This window comes from Ceratotherium simum, chromosome 23 (assembly GCF_057802395.1).
Source record: "Ceratotherium simum simum isolate JZ-2026a chromosome 23, ASM5780239v1, whole genome shotgun sequence".
Classification (NCBI taxonomy): Eukaryota; Metazoa; Chordata; class Mammalia; order Perissodactyla; family Rhinocerotidae; genus Ceratotherium; species Ceratotherium simum.
The window spans coordinates 30,265,453-30,287,366 of record NC_141922.1 but is presented as its reverse complement, the minus strand read 5'-3'; positions in this window follow the sequence as shown (position 1 = coordinate 30,287,366).

Here is a 21,914-nt window from a genome sequence, read left to right as displayed (position 1 = left end):
ACCTCGTGTAGTGTCCTTTTTATGAAGACCTAGAGCCATGACACATTTTCTCAGAATATCTGGGTTTCTTTTAGACATAGCTTTCTATTTTTATTTTTTAGGTCATATAAGTTATTGTGTTTTCCCCTTCATACTGGCTTCCAGGCAGCTCTGAGTTAAATCCATGGTTTATTTCTAGCAAAGTGTATATGACTTTATGATATGTATTTTGATCTCACCACTGTCTTCAACTTATTATTTCTGGCTGTATTTTCCTTTCCTTCACAATTTCCTCACTTTACTCTCTTCATATGCTACATGCCTTTTGAAAACTACATGATTTTTGGGATGAGGTGATATATATGTAAAAAATAATATCTTCTATTATTATAAGACATTTGAAGTAGATAATAATAATTCTAGCATATATTGAACACTTAACTGTGTGCTAGGCTGTATGATAAGCACTATATAAATAAAATCTAATTTCTTCTTCACCATGAAAAAGGTGCTATTTCCTTTATTTTACAAATGAAGAAACTGAGGCTGAGAGAGTTTAAGTGGCTTATCCAATGGCTCTCCACTGATACACAGAGGGGGCTGAATTCCACTACAGATTTATGACTCCAAAATTCATGCCTATTAGTCATTACACTATATATACTGACTTTTAATACTAATTACGATAGTGTAACACATGACTATTATTATTATTATCGCACAATTATCAAAAGTTTTGATGTGGTAGAATATTTAATCTTTAGCAGAAGCATACACAATTTTAAAAATATTAGATGTTTTAAGATTCTATTATTCATATCTTTGCTCAAAAATTTGATAGAGCAAATCTTTTGCCACATCTTGCCTTTACTGCCAAGAATGATATCAAGGTCTATCTCCATAAGCAACTTGGTAGAAGTGCATGTTTCTTAATGACATGGAGAAACACATCCAACAATCCTTTTATAGAATGTAGCAAATACTTTCTGGCACTTTCTAGTAATCTTCTGCCATGCTTTGCTCCTTTAAGTTGTACTTCAAATACCTTTGCTACTCTCTTTTCATGACCTTCAAATGTCATTATCCGTTTCCATATCTTTCCCTTTAGATTTAAGTGGAAAGGTTCTGTTTAGTCTTCTTTCCTTTTGGTATATGGTAACTGCCCTTATGGGATCTATTTCTTTCCAATTTCATAGATACAGTTGTGAAAAAAGGTTGAGGAAATGTAGGCCACACATAGTTGATAAAAAATGGTTAACAGCAAGATCCTGGCTGGGGTAGTGGGAAGATGATGTTTGATATCACAACAAGGAAAGTGTTATGGAGTTAATACCGTCTGAACTGGGTTTGAATTGAGGGCCGTGGTTGTCTTGAGGGTGGATTGCTCAGGACCTGGAAGGATTTTTCTTCCCAGCAAAGCCATATAAAAATCCTCCTACTGCCACAGCATGGGTTCTTCTCAGAAGAGAGAAAGGCAGTGTTCAAGAAGCCTGGAAAATGCAGCCTAGTTAGAGAAGTCATTTCTAGAAAAATTGGTAACTAAGACAGTCATTTGTAAGAGAATTGAAAGAGACAAGATCCCCATTACTTTAGCATTTGAATAGATCTGTGTAGTAACTAAATAGGACTGGTAACAGCTAGAACTATAAGCGTATAATTCATAAAAACTCTTAGAGTGATCATTTTGAGCATTATATTCAGAAAGAGTGAAATGCCTTTTCAACTGTGGTATCATTCCAATGCGTGTCCGTATGGGATGAGAACCAAGATGGAACACAAAAGAGAATCTGCTGAGGATACCAAATTACACCATGAAAAAAGAGGATAAGGAGAACCAGCAGGGAAATTTTCCCATCAGCCAAAGTTTCATTAAACACTTATTTTTTTTTTTTTTTTTTTTTTTTTTTGTGAGGAGATCAGCCCTGTGCTAACATCCGCCAATCCTCCTCTTTTTTTGCTGAGGAAGACGGCCCTGGGCTAACATCTGTGCCCATCTTCCTCCACTTTATATGGGACGCCGCCACAGCATGGCCTGACAAGCAGTGCGTCGGTGCGCGCCCGGGATCCGAACCAGCGAACCCCGGGCCGCCGCAGCGGAGCGTGCGCACTTAACCGCTTGCGCCACCGGGCCGGCCCCCATTAAACACTTATTGAAGCAGAATTAAAAGTGAATTTCACAACTTTGTCTTCTATTTTTATTGATTGATTGATTGATTGGTTGATTGAAGATTAGCCCTGAGCTAACGTCTGTTGCCAATCCTCCTCTCTTTTTGCTGAGGAAGATTGGCTCTGGGCTAACATCCATGCCCATCTTCCTCCAATTTATATGGGACACTGCCACAGCATGGCTTAACAAGCGGTGAGGTGGTCCCCGCCCAGGATCCGAACCTGCAAACCCCGGGCTGCCTAAGTGGAGGGTACTGCTTGGCCACAGGGTTGGCCCCTGTCTTTTATTTTTTATAATTTGTTTTTGTGCAGGGCCATTTTATCCATTATGTAGTTAGGAAAAATTTCTAGGGCTGTAAACTTTCAGAAGATCTACAAATACATTTGTAACCTGAAAAATGACTTGTTAGCTCAAGAATATGAAAGCTTCACATCAAAAGGAATTAATACTTAAGTCCACAAAGCATAGCATTATACTACTTGTTTAATTGCAACTTAACTCAACTATTATACGTTAGGATAGAGATTAAATAACAAGGAAAAAAATGAAATGTTTGTTCTCAAATAAAAAAAATTATGAAAATTCATTCTAAAACTTTTACAGCAAAAATATTTTTAATGTGTGACATGCTTGATATGATATGTAGGGAGACTTTAAAATTAAGAAGGTTAAAATTAGGTAGGTTGTCATAAAATAATTCAGAATAAGTTTATGTACATATATGTTTGTTTTAGTTTTCTATTGGTATGTAACAAATTGCCACATATTTAGTGGATTAAAACAGCACAAATCTGCTATTTCACAGTTTCCCTGTGTTAGGACTCAGGGCATGGGTTAACTGAGTCCTATGTTTAGGTTCTAACCACGTTGAAATCAAGGTGTTGGTTGGGCCTATGATCTTATCTGGAGACTTAATTAATTCAGTTGGCTAAGATGGAGTCATCATGGGAGTGACTTCCATCATCTCTGTCATACTATGTAACCTAGTCAAGAGAACAGCACCCCATTACCTTTGCTATATAGTCATATGTTGCTTAACGATGTCAATATGTTCTGAGAAATGCATCATTAGGTGATTTTGTCATTGTGCAAACATCGAAGAGTGTGCTTACACAAACCTATGGCATAGCCTACTCCACACCTAGGCTGTATAGTACTAATCTTATGGGACCACCATTGTTTATGCGGTCTGTCGTTGACTGATACATTGTTATGCAGTGCACGACTGTATTCTGTTGGTAAGAAGTAAGTCATGGGTCCTGCCCACACATGAGGGGAAGGGATTATGCAAGTGGGAAGTGGACTATACATCCTAAGGTGATTTATTGGGGGTTACCTTATGATGTGTCTGCTACAATGGTTAAAGTTAGCTCTTTTTTGTTTAAGATTTTATTCTCTAATATGGGTTAGTTATTGCCAATTATTTCTTTAGCTGTCTATAAAGTTATGAAATAAATAAGTCTTCCACCTCTATTAAAGGTGAATATTAGAGCCAGCTCAGCACGTATTAGGTGTAGAATTAATGAACTGCAGAGAAGAATTCTTTTGAATACAGAAGACAAGAGAGATACAAAACTGAGTTCAGAGAAAGATTTGTTCCTGTCTGAGCGTGTCTAATGTTCCCCAAGCACTCATGCTCCAAGAGATTTCTTGGTACACTTTAGTTGGTTGTTTTGCCTGTGGTCATAGAGCATGTTCAAGGCATTAGACTAGCAGAGTGTAGAAGACTAAGAAAAAGGCATCGGTTAGGACTGAAGGTAATATTGCTTACTGGTTATAAGTTTATTCCAGTAACCTTGCTGATCGCAAACATGTATCTTCCTCCTACCCATGGTCTTCTCTACTCCTGTTTCTTTCATTTCCTCAGATCCCTCTCTCTTCCACTTTTTGTCTTTCTTGCACATAACCTCTAATAACCTCTCTCCACAGTTTGGCTTTCATTTTATCATTTTAACATTTTAACTCTCTTCTAATATTTATTTCTGATACTTCATGTCTTAGTCCATTTGGGATGCTATAACAAAATAGCATAAAACGTGTGCCTTATAAACAACAAACATTAATTTCTCACAGTTCTAGAGGCTGGGAAGTCCAAGATCAAGGCACGGACAGATTCAGTGTCTGGTGAGAGACTGCTTTATGGTTCATAGATGGATGGGGCCATCTTCTTGCTTTGCCCTTACATCGTGGAAGGGGTGAAGGATCTCTCTTGGGCTTCATTTATAAGGGAACTAATCCCATTCACAAAGGCTCCACTCTCATGACCTAATAACCTCCCAAAGGCCCCACCACCAAACATCATCACATTGGAGATTAGGTCTCAACATATGAATTTTTAAAGGACACAAATATTCAGTCCATAGCACTGTATTATTCCATCATTTCAGGATTATTAGTTTCTTACATCAATAATGAGAGACAGGGCCGGCCCTGTGGCTTGGTGGTTAAGTGTGCGCGCTGCGATGCTGGCGGCCCGGGTTCGGATCCCGGGTGCGCATCGAGGCACCACTTCTCCGTTCGTCCTGAGGCCGAGTCCCACATGCAGCAACTAGAAGGATGTGCAGCTACGACACACAACTATCCACTGGGGCTTTGGGGGGAGAAAATAAAATAAATAAAATCTTTAAAAAAAAAAAAAAAAAAATAATGAGAGACAATGAGTATATGTGTGCATGTGCGTGTGTGTGTATGCATGTCTGTGTAAATGTGTGCTTATATATCTGTATATAAACTGGGTGTATTACAATTAGATGTCCTTACATCTGTGTGGTTGAGTACATATGTCTTCTTTCACTCTGAGAGAGAGGAGTCGGGGTCACCTGACTCATGGTTGGAGTAACTGATTCTTGGGACCTATCTGCCTTTGGAAAGAGTCTGGGAACTGGAGCAGGGTCTTCATTGGAGAAGACTTGCTTGTAGGTAGGACTTCATAGATGGAACAGGGTTCCTGAGGGTGAAGTGAATCATGATAGGTCTCATAACCAGTGAAGAATTTGTTTTCTTGGATAACACTTGGATTCTTGAGAGGTATAGGGTTTTGAGGGGCAGAAATATACATCTATACTGCTATACAGCAGTAGCAAATTTTTAAGGACAGCTAGAAGGGAGGGTCTGTTGGTGATGTTATTGGTTTTGAACCTATTGCTCTTGGAGTCAAGCTATGAAGCAATCCCATATGATAGGTAGTTGTATTGGCCAGCACCATAAAACATTAAGATGGCTGTATACATTCATGGCTCCCAATTAAAATTCCTACTCTGAAGAAATAAGATATGTATATTTAGAAAATAGTTGCTTCTCTGTAGGATTGCTTTACACTACAACCATCTGAAGAACTTTAAAATTCAACATATTTTGGTGTCAGTGCAAATAAAACCACATTTTTAATGAGTGAACATTTCTAGTCTTCTCCATTTTTCTTTTCTTTTCTACCAATTATTACAGATGCTTGAGCTAGCCTCTTCAGCTGAAAAAGATGGATGCAGAGCTAGCCACATGGAGTGTACATATGATTTTTGCCATCTGTCTTTAAATATAACACTCCAGCATGTGTCTCTAAGTAACATAACAAGAAAATCTCCACCTGGAATCACTAATCAAGCTTCAAGTCTACATTTTCCAAACATACAGGTTATGGAAAGATCAAGAACTAAAGAGACAAGAAGATAATTTATGTATGGGAAACATATAAATATTATAAAAGAAGAAAGAAAAAGTGAAAGTAGGGAATTAATTGAACAGCAGGAAGGAGATGGACAATTTCCAAGAACAATATATTCCTCCTACTCTAAGGCTGGGGTGCTTAATTTCCTCCCTTTTATAATTACTGGGAGAAACTCTTCAGAGCAAATAAATTTTATTGGTTCACTTAAAAAATATTCAGTATACTGGACCTACATAAATCTGAACGTGGTTGTTTTAACCTTTTATTAAAATTGCATATTCTGGGCCAGCCCCGTGGCTCAGCGGTTAAGCGTGCGCGCTCCGCTGCTGGCGGCTCGGGTTCGGATCCCGGGCACACACCGCTTCTCTGGCCATGCTGAGGCCACGTCCCGCATGCAGCAGCTGGAGGGATGTGCAGCTATGACATACAACTATCTACTGGGGCTTTGGGGGGAAAATAAATACATAAATAAAATCTTTAAAAAAAAATTGCATATTCTTAGATGCTATATAAGTTAAATTACACTATATTTTAAACAAACTTTCACAAATAGATTAGAATTGCTCTACTTTTGTCACTAAATTTGGAGTGAATAAGAAGAGTTTTAGAATGCATTAAAATTAACTTTATGCATGTAGAATCACCTTTTGAATATATTTTTTAAAAAACTAGTAGAATCATATTTAAGCTAAAGGAGACTCTTGAACTGATATGAGAAAAGCAGTTGTATCCTGGAACATCATAAAATAAGCAGGATGTAAAATTAATTAAGCTCCATTCTTACTTGTAGGGAGACTTCTAATTAGAAGTTTCTTCTTAGAAACTATGATATTGTGTCATCAAATTTTAGTACCTTCTTACTATGTCCTGGATACAGACCTTCAATTAAAGCAATACATGTCCAAAATCTCCATTGAAGAGAGTAGATTTGTACTGACTACCTCTCAAACTAAGTGGGATTTTGGAAACTCCCCAATGCTGTTTCAGTTCCTAAGGGAACACTACAATTAAGTAATTTGTGGGCTAGATGATAATTTTTAAAGGCAGAAAGTGCTTCCTCTATACCCATACTTTGTTTTTTCAAGAAGCATTAGAGGCCATAAAGGGTGACTCTTTATACTACCTAGACAGAAGTTGGTAGTTATGTAGAGAACAAAGTCTATTTCAGTTGTCTTTATATTTTGAAACATTTTATCTGCGACTAGAGAAAAAGTACAGATGCTTAGCTTGACTCACAAGTTTTAAATGGAATGAGGGAATATGTAAATCTAGCTCTAATAGCAATACTTTTCCTGTTATTGAAAGAAGAAAGCCACCCACATGAAGTCCTTAGAGTTTGATACTGATCATAAATCCAGAGTTGGAAGACTAAGTTGGAAGACTGATGATCTATCAAGACTGGAAGTCTACTATTCAATGACTAGGTGTTACCAAGAGAAATACTCCTAGACCTAGAAAATACACAGATAAAGATATTTCATGGAAAAGCCCTTCATAACACCAAAAATGAGTTATAAATTGAGTCAGGAGCAAATGGGAACCTGTCATGACTTTCTTCACTAAATTAAACTGACTTATGAAAAAATGAATTAACTTCCTAATATCGAATTAGTCTTCATAATTGATAAACTGGGAAATATTAGAATACTTGCTGGGGAAATATCTGAATCCATCACAGATTAAACAGATCTAATGTAAATAAATGACATAAATCCTCTTATTGGGCATTTTCAAAATTTAGAATATTATAGTTTTTATGTTTGCTATGAAAACAGCTAAGTTCAGTTTTTTATTGTTTCCTGGAGTGTTTCTAATTGATACCACAAAAGTGAGGGGCTGGCCTGCCTGCATTTACTAAAGCTGTGATTGGGAATATGTTTCTCAATTCATTAATTCAATAGGGGAGAAGGAATGAGAAATAACTTTGAGTAAATGAAGAGAGTTACTATGTTGCTCAAATGAGATAGTACAATGAAGGGGAAATAAAAAAGATTTTGGGGTGAGATTAAATTAGCTGTATGGCCTTAGAAGTAATTTGAATTCCCTGATTTTTAATTTCTGTATTTGTAAAATAATGATAATAACACCTAATTGGACAGGTTGTTGTGATGTGTATAGTGTTTGCAAAAATCATTGTGTGAAAAATTATGCTGATTTTTTGTTATTGAGATATCCATTTATCTGGAGTTTGCTGGAGAAAATTAAAAGTGATTCTTCTGGATACCTTGACATTATAGACAAAGAAAATCCATAGTTGGATCTTGTTCTCTTTACCAGAAAGTGGAGCTTGATAATAGAAAAGAGTTTACATGGTTAAATTTTATGGTGAGAAACAAAGTTTGGGGTATTTTACTTTATGGGCATCCTATTATTTAGGCCATTCCATCGTCTGGTTCACATTGTATTGCCCTGTCTGCTAAGCTTGGTTGGGCAACTTAGCTGAGCCTTTTTCTGGCAGTGAAGTAGAATATGAGGTGAATTCTCAACTTAATAGCATGACCTTGGGATAAACTTAATTGAATTATTTCATGTTGTCACATTTTGGAAGCTTCTGGTATATTATGAAAGAGATACAAATAAAGTCTTGAAAGATGTACTTCCCACTTCATTTGTTCCGTGGATCTTAAGAGCAACGGTAACGTAAGAGGGGAGTCTATTATGCCTTGCCATCAAGTGATAAGACCTAAGATTTGGGTGTGAATTTAGGGGTAAAAGCATGAAAGAGGCTGTTTAGCCTGATTTAGTTTCCAGCACTGGGTCTACCTCCAGCAATGGCAAAAGTAGTTCCCTTTGTGGTCCAGCTAGTAGATTAGGCAACTAAATTAGAGTTTGGAATCAAAGCCCCAGCTAGCAAGTAAAGTGTTTGTCTCCCTGCCCTTGCCCTTTGTGCATACACATCATTGAGGATGATTTATGGAGGGGTGCCTGGTTAAGGATGGAATGTGGATTCGAGATCTTAGGTTCATTATATCTCTGTCTACATATAGATACACGTAGATACATGACTTACCTGTAAAATAAGGTTTATCATGCCTACTTAACTTCTTGTCTTACCTTACATAATTGAGTAAGACTTGTATGTTGAGGAGGTTTTGAAAAATTTGATTATTCAATATAAGCCTAAGGTCACTAGCAAGAAATTTGTGAAAACTGACAAAGAATAGAAAATGAGAAAATGAAAAGAAGTTCTCTTTCACCTTTCCCTCATCCTTTGTTTACCCTCTTTCAAAATAAGCAGAATAAGAAATGAATTTATATTAAATATTTTTCTTTTCAGAGCTTGCTTTCATTGTGTTTTCAGTGACAGTAATTCAGCTGAGCAGTTGAAAGACTATATGTGTAACAGTTAAGAGCAAGGATTCCAAAGCTGGGCTGTTGAGTTTGAGCCTTGTCTCTGTCACTTACTCCAACCTTTGACAAGTCATTGAGTATCTCTGCTCTACAGTTTCCTTTATGTCAAATAGGCATAATTCCATAGAGTTGTGAAGATTAACTGAATTATGTCATGTGCAGTACTGAGAATAGTGCCTGACACTTCCTAAATTCTTAGAAATTGTCAACTATTTTTCTTTTTATTTTTATTTCTGCAAAAGTAGCCATTTATTTTTCCGGGAAACTTATGATGGCCCTAAGCTGATCAACTGATTTTTGAACTTGTAGGGAGAATGTGGAAGGATATTTCAAATTAGTGGCTTAATATTTGGGGTACCAGTGCCTTGTTCTCCAGAATTATGGCATTCTGACTCAGAATAAATTGACTGTTCTCCATATTGTTATTATATTTGAAGATGAGTTCAGCTTCGGTGGGAGGTACAAGGTTATGTTGGAATTTGTTCTATGTGACAAAGTGAAATCAGATTAATCAAAGGAGCCTGTAATAGCAAGAGATTGCAGCAGCTGGTGAGCATGACTAATTCATATATAACTCCATGACACTGTTGCTCCTACTGGTGCCTAAGTCTATTGTGTAATAAATATAAATTCATCTCTGTAGCTAGAAATTGAGGCTATTAAACAATTTTCCCTTCAGCTGGAAAATTCAGAGCTTCAGATTCTTTATTGATATTGTGTCTAGCAGAGAGAATAAAAGCTTTAAAATTAAACAAATCAGTTGCAATTTTAATTGGCAGATTGCACCTTGGGAGATGAAATCCTCCTGTACCTCTCTTTTTGTCTTCCCTAACTTCTTTCCTCTGATGACTTCGTATGTCTCGCAAATTATAAACATAGTTTAAAGGTGATCAATATTCAATAAACAAGAAATTTGCATTAATTTGAGTTGTCTACAGAATTAAAGCAAATTTGTTCATTTATTAACTTCACCAATAAATATTTATTGTGGGCAGTCTCCTAACCATTGGGATATAGTGGTAAACAAGAACAAGGTCCCCTTACAGTAAAAAGAGATTGAAGACACACATATAAACAAGTATACAAGAATGATAATTTCAGAAATTGATCAATTTTATGAAAGAAGTTAAATAAGATAATGTGATAAAGAAGATAGAGTGGGTCAAGAGAGAGACAGATAGGATGGATCTTGTCTTCAAAGAAAACCCCAATAATACCAAAAGGTAGAACCCATACAGGCTGTATTCTTTGACTACCAAGAGTTAATGACAACAACAAACTGAAAATTAAAATTAAGAAAAAAGTTTCTCTTGTTATTAAAATAATTGTAGGACAAATAGAGAAATCAAACTTTTCATTACAGAGTGCAAAGAAAGTAATAAAAATGACAAGCCCACTTATAAGATGCTGCCAAAATTGTATTCAGAGGAGTATTCATGGTCTTTAAAGCTTAGCTACTTAAAGGAAAGAAGGAAATGTAAAAATCCTGGCCTTCAGCTTATGTAAGAAGATTGAAAAAAGATGCCAAGGTAATTAAATGGGGGAAAGGATGGTTTTTCAACAAAAGGAATTGGATATATATATAAAAAAATGATTCTTGACTCACATTTTGTGCTATACCTAAAAAATACCTTAAAATGGATCAATAGACCTAAATGTAAAACCTAAAACCATAAAAATTCTGGAAAAAACTAGGATAGATTCACATGTATGTGTGTACCAAAACTTATCAAATACAATATAAATACGTGCAGTTTCAGCAAAGGAAACCATCAATAAAATGGAAAAGCAACCTACAGAATGGGAGAAAGTATTTGTAAATCATATATCTGATAAGGAGTTAATATCTAAAATATGTAAAGAATTTATACAACTCAATAGAAAAAAAAATCTGATTAAAAAATGGGCCTAGGAACTGGATACACATTTTTCCAAAGAAGACATACAAATGGCCAACAGGTACATGAAAAAGTGCTCAACATCACTAATCATCAGGGAAAGAAGTGCAAATCAAAACCACAAAGAGATATCACCTCACACCTGTTAGAATGGCTGTCGTCAAAAAGACAAGAGATAACGAGTGTTGGCAAGATATGGAGAAAAGGGAACCCTTGGGCACTGTTTGTGGGAATGTAAATTGATGGAGCCACTATGGAAAACAGTATAGAAGTTCCTCAAAAAATTAAAAATAAAATTGCCATATGTTCCAGCAATTCCATCTCTAGGTATATATCCAAAGGAAATGAAGTCACTATCTTGAAAAGACATCTGCACTCCCATGTTCATTGCAACATTATTTACAATAGCCAAGACATGGAAACAACCTAAGTGTCCATCGATGAATGAATGGATAAAGAAAATGTGGTATATATGTATATAATGGAATATTACTCAGCTACAGAAAAGAAGGAAATCCTACCATTTGTGACAACGTGAATGGACACTGAGGGCATTATACCAGTGAAATAAGTCAGACAGAGAAAGATAAATACTGTGTGACCTCAATTTTATGTGGAATCTACAAAAACTGAGCTTATAGATACAGAAAACATTGGTGGTTGCCAGAGGTAGGGGGTGGGAGAAATGAAGGAACGTGGTCAAAAGGTACAAACTTCCAGTTATAAGGTAAATAAGTCCTGGGGACATAATGTACAGAGTGGTGACTATAGTTAATAACACTGTATTATATATTTCAAAGTTGCTAAGAGAATAGATCTTAAAGGTTCTCATCACAAGAAAAAAATTGTAACTATATTAGGTGATGGATGTTGACCAAACTTGGGGCAATCATTTAGCAACACATACATACAGTCATGTGCCACATCATGACCTCTCAGTGAATGATGAACTGCATATACAACAGTGGTCCCATAAGGTTAGTACCTTATAGCCTAGGGGTGTAGCAGGCTATACCATCCAGGTTTGTGTAAGTACACTCTATGATGTTCACACAATGACAAAATCACCTAACGACGCATTTCTCAGAACATATCCCCATCATTAAGCAACGCATGATTGCAATAACTTACACTTGAAAAGCACTTAATTGATTTCAAAATATCTTCATGGGTATTATCTCATCGAATGTCTGCAACTTCTTTTATTTTCTAGATTACAAAGCTGAAGTCAGTAGGGCTTAGCAATCGTTTACCCATGGTCATGTGGAAATTTTGGCAAATATTAAATGCAGAGGGTTTGATGGGTGACTGTATTTCACATCATTATGTTGTACATCTTAGACTAACACAATGTTATATGTCAATTATGTCTCAATAAAACTGGAAAAAAAAGAAAGGGGGATTGGAGCAATTTGGGGGAGCTGATGATATCCTGTTTCTTGATCTGGATAGTTAGTATGTGAGTTCAATGTGTGAACAGTCATCATGCTGTACACTGAAGATTTGTGCACTTTTCTGTATCTATATTATACTTCAGTAAAATGTTTAAATAAATAAATATGTGCAGTTTATTGTATGTGGTTTTACCCCGATAAAGCTGTAACAAAACACTTTAGAGTAGGCAGAATGGAAAAAGAAACAATATTATGCAAAAATATGCTAAAGTGTATTGTGTATAGATGTATTACACTTCATACATATTTATTAGGAGGAGAAAATTAATGCCCAAATGAAACCTGGCTTAACATTTCTGAAATGGCCAAAGTAGAAAAAACAGAAAACTATTCCTAAAAGGACAGTAGATAAACTCAAAGAGAGCTGAATTGTCTTAGTCTATATGAAATAACAAATCTACTAAATCTGATTTTAGTCAGAAGTGTCGTTAATTGCATTTATAAATTGGTTAAATTACCTTAGAAAAATTGACTTTTATACGATTTGACTTTTCAGCAAAATGGTCTGCTTCCAGATAGATTGCTACCTTGTTTTTATTTGAGATCCTGGCTGGTGATTGCTTGTGTCTCTCCTCTTCCATGCTAAGATCTTGTGGAAAACACTATTTGATCACTAACTGAGAATGCTTCTTCTTTGGTAACTAGCAAAATTTAGATTTTAATTTGGTATTTGGAGACAATACAGTTCAATGTAAGCTGGGTGAAGCTTGATTAGTTTAAGTTAATCAATGTAAATTCCTTTCCCCTTGGCTATTAATTGCCTTAGGAATAATAATCATATAGCACGATGCTTAGTCATTAGACTTGGAGGGATATCTATTGAGGGGTTCTGAAAAAATTTTCCTCTGTCTTTACAAAAGGATAAAAGGGAGAAATATTCTCTCTTTTTGCTTTTGGACGATGTTGTGTGAAGATGTGATATTTGGAGCTGCTGCAGCCATCTTACAACTATGAGGGGACTAGTTTCAAGGTCAAAGCTAATATATTGAAGGTGGCCAAGTTGAAAGAAGCAAAGAACCTGGCCCTTTGATGGTTTCGATGAGCCCTGAAATAAATAATCTTGCAAGAGGCCTATCTCCATATTTCTCATTATGTGAGATAAATATTTAGTTAAGCTGTTTTGAGTTTTTTTTCCCCCAGCTGAAAGCAATCCTAATTCATTTAAAACTAAAATTCTGCCCGTGAACTGAATAGGGTATGTAAAATTCTTCTCAACCTAGCTTTAACCCATATTTCTAGACTGATTTCCTTCCCTGTCCATACATTCATCCTCTTTAAGCATCAGCCAACTGAATTTTTTACCATCAACTATAGAAAGTACCTTATGTTGAAAAATATTTCTTTCTTCTCATTGTTGTCCTCAAAACTCCGACATTGTTTTCTTTGTGCAGCCTGCCATAACTCATTCAGGAAGAATAATTTTTTCTCTTTTTGCTGCCACAGAACATTATTATCTCCTCTAGTACAGGAGTTTTTCCTCTTATTTTGCATTTCTATTGACATGATAGCCTGAGTTTCTTAAGGGCAGAGAAATCATTTTATTTATGATCATATTTTTCCCACTGCATTGGCGTAATATTAATACTGATCATATATGGTACAAATGTGAAAAATGAGGTGCTGATTGGAGGGACAATTGGTTTTCAGTGTTATTGGGTTCTCATGCAATAAACTTTTTTGGCCAGGGAATAAATGACAGACAAGTGTCTGAAGGCTGCGGGGGTTCAAGTTTACCTGTGCTCCAATAAGAAGAGGAACTGTTAGTGACAACTCAGGCAGAAGAAATAGTGACTAAGACTGTTTTTTATTTATTTATGTTTTGTCTTTTTTCGGTGAGGAAGATTAGCCCTGAGCTAACATCTTTGCCAACCTTCCTCTATTTTGTTTGTGGATGTCGCCACAGCATGGCTTGATGAGTGGTGTATAGGTCCACACCCGGGATCCAAACCTGCGAACCCTGGGCTGCTGAAGTGGAGTGTGCAAACTTAACCACTCTGCCACCGGGCTGGGCCCCCTGGTTTTCATTTTTAATCACCATTTTCTCCTTATACTGTACATCACATGAGAAGAATATCACAGTGGTCTTGTTTAGTGCAACTCTTTAGCATGTACTCACTTTTCTACAGCATTTTTATAAACTTTGAGGAAAAATCCAAAAGCATCTTATTTTGTGAGTTGATTTCTCTTTCTAACCCATTTTGAAATATCAGCAATAGCACAGTCAGCACCACTTTATGTGTCAGAACTGTTCACAGTTTTTTTTTCTTTTTTTTTGTGAGGAAGATCAGCCCTGAGCTAACATCCGTGCTAATCCTCCTCTTTTTGCTGAGGAAGACCGGCTCTGAGCTAACATCTATTGCCAATCCTCTTCCTTTTTTTTCCCCCAAAGCCCCAGTAGATAGTTTTATGTACAGTTGCACATCCTTCTAGTTGCTGTATGTGGGACGCGGCCTCAGCATGGCTGGAGAAGCGGTGCGTTGGTGCGCGCCCGGGATCCGAACCAGGGCCGCCAGGAGCGGAGCGCCCGCAGTTAACCGCTAAGCCACGGGGCCGGCCCCACAGTTTGTTTTAAAAGCAAACACTGCAGCTCAGCATTTAATATAGATTATTAGGAAATGTGTCTGACTATCACGATTTAATGAAATAAAATTAAACATTTCCTGTCATCTTTGCCCAGAGCTTTTCCAAGTGAAGACAGATCCAATTTGTTAAACAAGGTGTGAGGAGATAAAAATTCATAAGTTTTAAAACTAAATAGGAGAGAGAAAGCAGGGATGGGAATAATTGGTTGCTGTTTTGATCGTTAAATGCTCAGTCAAAGATTTTGTCATCTTTGGGAGGGAAGTCAGTTCAAGTTTCTGAAAATCAGATTTAGTTTCCTTATATCTAAAGCGAGGAGAATTGTACAGATGACTTCAGGATCAGACTTTCTAAGGTAAATAGACTCAGATTTTCTCTCTTCTAATGGAGAGACATTTTGCAGTTGATCCTCTTCATCTTGAGCCTAATAATAATTATTAATATATAAATTATTAATTTTATAATTAATTATTAATAATAAAAATAAGAAAAATGAAAACTTATCTTTTGCTTCATCATTATAGTTAGTAAATGGCATTAAGATCAAGTTGGGATAGAATAGAGAGTGCAGGGAACGAAATGTAAAGACTGACATTCACTCTTACCAGATTTGCATTTTATGGTTCTAAGAAATTTTGGATTGTACATAAGGTGTCAAAAGTTATGTATAGTATAGTGGCTATGAGAATTCTAAGTGATCAGCATACTGCTAAGAAATATCTCTTCTCTTGAGGAATTTTCTCATTAAAACAAATGCTTTCCCACAGTGATAAATTTTACATTTGGTATAAATTGCACATTCATAATGTAGAGAATTGATAATGGGCTTCAGACGCCTTTTCTTCATGCAGTAAAATGCTGTATCCGAGAGGAAATCTTTTAAGAGAGTAACCAAGTGATGTTTGTGTTTGGAAGACCAACGATCTTGGTACGAGCTCCTCTTTTGGAGTTTCCTCCAGAGTTTAATAGTTTCTAACTTTTCTGGGTCATCTCAGAAAACAGAACACATGGGAAATGGAATTGAGTTATACTTTTCATCCTCAACGCTAATAACTTGGAATGAGATTTGCATTTTAGGGTAAAAGAACTGTCTTAGCCATACAATTGCTCTCTCACAGTGTTTGCAGCAAGTGAAAGATTTTCTTAGCATTTCAACTGCAAGTTAGAAAAGGTCAAGATGATTGAAGTATTATTTAAATTCAGAATTGATTTAAAACAATAAATGGCTGTCTTTATTCAGAAGTCAGGTAATTTACAAAGGGAAATCTCATGAGGCAACATGGAAAAACCATCCATCTGGGAGTTAGAGAGCCTGGGCTTTCCTACAGCCCTGGCCCTTACTTTATAGCAGGGGGACCTTGCGCAGTCTACGTGCCTTCTTTGGGCAGTAGCACTGCATCTGTGAAATGAGCTCATGAAATTACGACAAAGTTCAAGTCTAGTCTCTTCCAGTATTGATAATTCACTCTTTCCTTTGGGGGAGTTGTTTTGCATTTAACTCAGCAGGAATGGAGATTAATGGGAAGTTCTTATTAAAAAATCATTTTGAAGTCAGAAAATTAAATTACTTTAAACAATTATTCCATATCTACTATGTTGCAGCCACTGTTCTAGGTGCTGGGGACACATTCCTATCTTCATGCTCCCTGCCTTCTACATGTTCTTAGTTGATACCGGGAGGGTAAGGACGACTGCATAAGCAGTTTGTTTCAAGTCAATCTTTCTTTTTTTTAGGATAGGAAAACAATGCAAAATCAGGAAATTAGTGACATACGGATTAACTTCAGGAAGGGTATGGTAGACACTAATATTTTATTTTGGGAGTTGGCAAGGAGGCTAAACCAGAGGGCTACTGAAATTTAAGAACAAGGAATTTCTGTAGTTGTTTCGCATTCCAGCTCCTGAATTCCCCCTCTCCCTCCACATTGTTCTGTTGTGTCCCAGACCAGAGTTTCCAAAATGTCTGAGTCTCACTCTACAGTGACTCTATGTGCTTCTCTCCTGACCTGAACTGTGGTGGTGAGGGTGAAGTGCCTGAATATATCCTCTGTTGGACAGAAAGGAAAAGGAACCAAGAGACAAGGTTAGACTATATTTTAGAACCTTCTGCAGTGGGCTGATTGAGGTCCAGTCTTAGTGTTGTAGTCGTCGGACCTTCAGACTCTCTCCAGAGAGCTGTTTTTGTCTTTTAGGCAAATTAGAGAGAAAGGCCAAGAGAAAGATTAGAATCACAGAATATTAGCATTGGCGCAAAACTTAGATGTTACTTAGATAAATTGTGGCCCTATATGGACTTTAATTATCTGGCCTTTGGGAAAAGAGATTATTTTATTAGTTACCTAGCTTCCACACGCAGTTGGAGGAAGTGTCTCTTTACTAAGGCTCTTCGGAAGCCCTGTCGCACCCTGGTTGATTCCAACAGCCTGAGCTTTAAGGATCCCCCTTACGTTTCTTCCCCGCTTACCAGTCTCAAAATTGGAAGAGCCTGCTTGCCACAAGCCCAGCCCAACGCAGGCCCATGATAACATCTGTGGAACAAGATGTTAATGCAGACATAGATCAGTGAAGTGAGTAGTGGATGAGCATGTACAAAGGAGGCACCTGCCATTAGTAGAAAGAAGGAGCCCCTTGTTTCCTGTGCCTGTTTACAATGGAGGAGTCACCACAGCCACTGAGTAGGAAATATATTTTGAGTCATTGGGCTTGACAGGGTCTGAATGCCATATTTCTGTCCCCTAAGCTCTATCTCTGACGAAAAAGCCTGATGCATTGATTGAGGAGGCTCCATTCCAGACATTATTTCCAGATACAAATGTCCCTCCAACTGTGACTCACGATACAGAGGCAGCCTGCACTGAAAGTCTGACCTTATTTCCCCTTCCATTAAAAAAAAACTTTTAAGTAAGAAATAGAATAAATATAGAAATGTGCACAAATTGCAAGTGTTCAATGAATTATTATAGTGTGAACCATAACATTACAAGCATCCCCAAGTCTTTCTGTGCCCTCCAATCTCTTCTCTCTCCTTCTCCAAATATAGCCACCATCCTGACTTTGAACATCTTTATTTTGCCTGGTTTTGAACTCTATATAAATGGAAACATACAATATGTGTTCTTTTGTTTCTGGCTTTTGTTTTCTCAACACTTCTGAGATTCATCTGTGTTGTATGCACGGCAGCGGTATGGCAGACTCTGTCATTATTACTCTACCTACATTCTCTCAAGCCTACCATTGTGAATAAGGCAGAACTCCACCTGCCTGAAGGCTTTCTTTGGCAGCCGGAGCCCCACCCCTTGCACCTGAGAGCCAGAAGTCCAGAGAGATTAATGACTGTCTCGAAGATCTCAATAAATGGCTGACAGGAGTTTGTTTATAAACAAGCTCCCTCATTCCTCGGGTGGAATAACTCTGAGGCATGTATTTTATACTGATTCTTAGAGTTCCCCAGGGAAATTAAGATCCACCTACTCAAAATGGTGACTGGCTTGCTAATGTACCCTTTATTGGCTACATTCCCTTCCCTGTCTCATTTCCTCACCCCTCTAGTAATGTTTCCCAGCTTCATCTTCCAAATAAATTAATTGAACTTGAATTCTCATCTCAGGGTCTGTTTCTGGGAACTCGATCTAATAACAAGTAGTTTGATCATTTTCATTGCTCTATGGTATACTGTTATATGAATATACCTTATTTATATGTTATTATGTCAATGGACATTTGGGTTGTTTCCAAATATGGCTATTGATAATGATATTGTTATGAACATTTATTATATCTTTTGGTAAATGTAATGATTATGGAATTTCTGGGTCAGCGTAAATGTAGTATATTCAACTTTAGTAGATGATACCAAAATATTTTTCTAAGTGGTTGTAACAATTTATACTATAAAGAGAATTCCAGTTGCTTATAGTGTAAGAAAATTCCAGTTGCTACATATCTTTGCCAATATTTGTTACTGTTTGTCTTTTTCGTTTTAAGCATTTGGCTAGGTATATAGTAGTATTCATTGTGTTTTAATTCACATCACTCTGAAGATAAAGGATATTGGTCACATTTTCATATGTGTATTTGTCATTTGAATATTATATTTTGTGAAGTGTCCTTGCTATGGACTGAATGCTTGTTCTACCCCAAATTCATATATTGAAGCCTCAATCTCCAATGTAACTGTATTTGGATATAGGGCTTTTATGGAGGTAATTAAAATTAAATTAGATCATAAGTGTGGGGCCCTGATCCGATACAATTGGCCTCCTTGTAAGAAGAGACAAGAGAGCTCTCATGCTCTCTCTCCCCACACACATGCACCAAGGAAAGGCCACGTGAAGACCTTTGTTTCACAACAAAAAGGTGGCAATCTGCAAGCCAGGAGGAGTTTCATCAGAAACTGAATCAGCTGGCGCCTTGGTCATGGACTTTTGCCTCTAGAACTATGAGAAAATGAATTTCTTTTGTTTAAGCTACCCAGTCTGTGGTAGTTTGATATGGCAGCCTTAGCTGACTGATAACAGATTTTAGTACTGAGAAGTGCGGTGCTGCTGGAAAAAATACCTAAAAATGTGGAAGTGGCTTTTGAGGTGCATGTTAGAAAAAGCTGAGATTGCCGTGAAGGGACTGTTGGTAGAAGGATAGATGTTAAAAGTGATTCTGGTGAGAGCTTGGAAATGAAAGAGGAGAACTGGAGAGAAACCCTCCATCTTTTAGAGAATAAATAAATAATCATGAACAGAATATTGGTAGAAATATAGATGTTAAGGGTCATTCTGGTGAAGGCTCAGACAGAAATGAGGAACGAGTTATTGGAAACTGGAAGAAAGGTGATCCTTGTGATAAAGTGGCGGAGAACTTGGCTGACTTGTGTTCTACTGCTTTGTGGAAGATAGAACTTGTTAACAATGAAATTGAATATTTGTCTGAGGCAATTTTTAAGCAAAATGTTGAAGGTGCAGCCTGGATCCTTCTGATTGCTTATAGTCACAGCCATGTGTCACTTAACAACAGGGATGTGTCTTGAGAAATGCATCATTAGGTGATTTCATCATTGTGTGAACATCATAAAGTGTACTTACACAAATCTAGATGGTATAGCCTACTACATACCTAGGCTATATGGTACTAATCTTATGGGACTACCATCATATATGCAGTCTGTTGTTGACTGAAATGTCATTATGCGGGGCATGACTATAAACGCAAGAGTAGAGAGGTGAATTGAAGAAAGAATTGTTGAGCAAAAGGGAACCAAACTTCAAAGATTTAGAAAATTCTCAGCCTGTTCATATTGTGAAAAATGAGAAAGCTTGTTCTAAAGAGAACGCTAAGGGTGTGGATGAACAATTATTTGATAAGGAGATCATGGGTGTGACTCATGGATTTAATCAGCCATCTCAGTAGAAGCCAGAAATAGAGATGGAATTATACAGGCAGAAACACTGCCAGTTTGAGCTAAAGGGGAGAGAGAAAGCGGGATGGAAGGAAGGAAGGTGGTCAGACTTCTTGGATTCTACAAGACAGGATCATAGAGCTATTTGGCTGTGAATGTGGCTGCCATATTATTCAAGGAAAGGGAAGAATGACCCATAAAGCAATTCAGAGATCATCAGGGTTGCCACTCCCACCACAGGCCCAGGGGGCAAGGCTGTTTCCTCCTCTATTTCAGAGACCCTTAGTGACAGGGCTCTCACAGAAAGCCAAGACACCCCATTGAGCCGAAGAGATGGTACCAATCCCACAGAGCCATGGGGATGATGCTGCCACCCCAGTGAGTCTGGAAGGCAGGATATTGAGCCAAAGGGGATTATTCTGGAGCCTTAAGATCTAATGAAATTTGCCACTTTTTTTTTTCAGCTGCTTTGTCAATAAGTTTCTTGTCTTTACCTAAAAGATCTTCATAGAAAATTGTAGTTTGGTTTATCAGCTCTCAGCAGCCCACTCCTGAGTTCTGAGGAAGTTTGCCCTTTGCTGAGCTACTTGATCTTTCTTCTGGGCAAGAGACATTTTGGGATGGTTCCATCTTTTCTTTTTAACTTCTTTCTTTCTTTTTTTTTTTTTTGTGAGGAAGATCAGCCCTGAGCTAACATCCATGCTAATCCTCCTCTTTTTGCTGAGGAAGAGGGGCTCTGAGCTAACATCTATTGCCAATCCTCCTCCTCCCCCCCCCCCACTCCCCACAAAGCCCGAGTAGATAGTTGTACGTCATAGTTGCACATCATTCTAGTTGCTGTATGTGGGACACGGCCTCAGCATGGCCGGAGAAGCGGTGCCTCGGTGCGCGCACAGGATCCGAACCCGGGCCACCAGTAGCGGAGCGCGCGCACTTAACCGCTAAGCCACAGGGCTGGCCCTTAACTTCTTTCTTATGTTTCTTTGTAACCAAGCAAGGGCTCCTTCTGCTCGCCACAACCTTAAAGCCAATCAATTGCAAGATGAATTGGTGGTTGAGAAAGGGATTTATCTGATTACCGGCAAAATAGGAAGATGGTGGACTCATGTCCCAAAGACCATCTTAAACAAGCACATAGCCTTGAGGTAGTTATATAGGGACTAGCAGGCTATGAAGGAGGAGCTCAAGAACATTGACCATCTGGCATCTGTGACTAGAGACGCCACATCAGGTCTTTCAGTTGTCATCTATGACGGATGCCAACATAGATGTTCTTCTCTGAGGAGGTCCTCATATACCTAAAAAACTCAAATGAACTAAGTTATCGTCTGTCACTATAGGGAGGTACATATGTCAGCCAGGATTATTAAATCTACAGAGCATGCATGTTTCCTGGAGGGTAGCTATTTATTTCCTAGGCTACGTGCAAGGT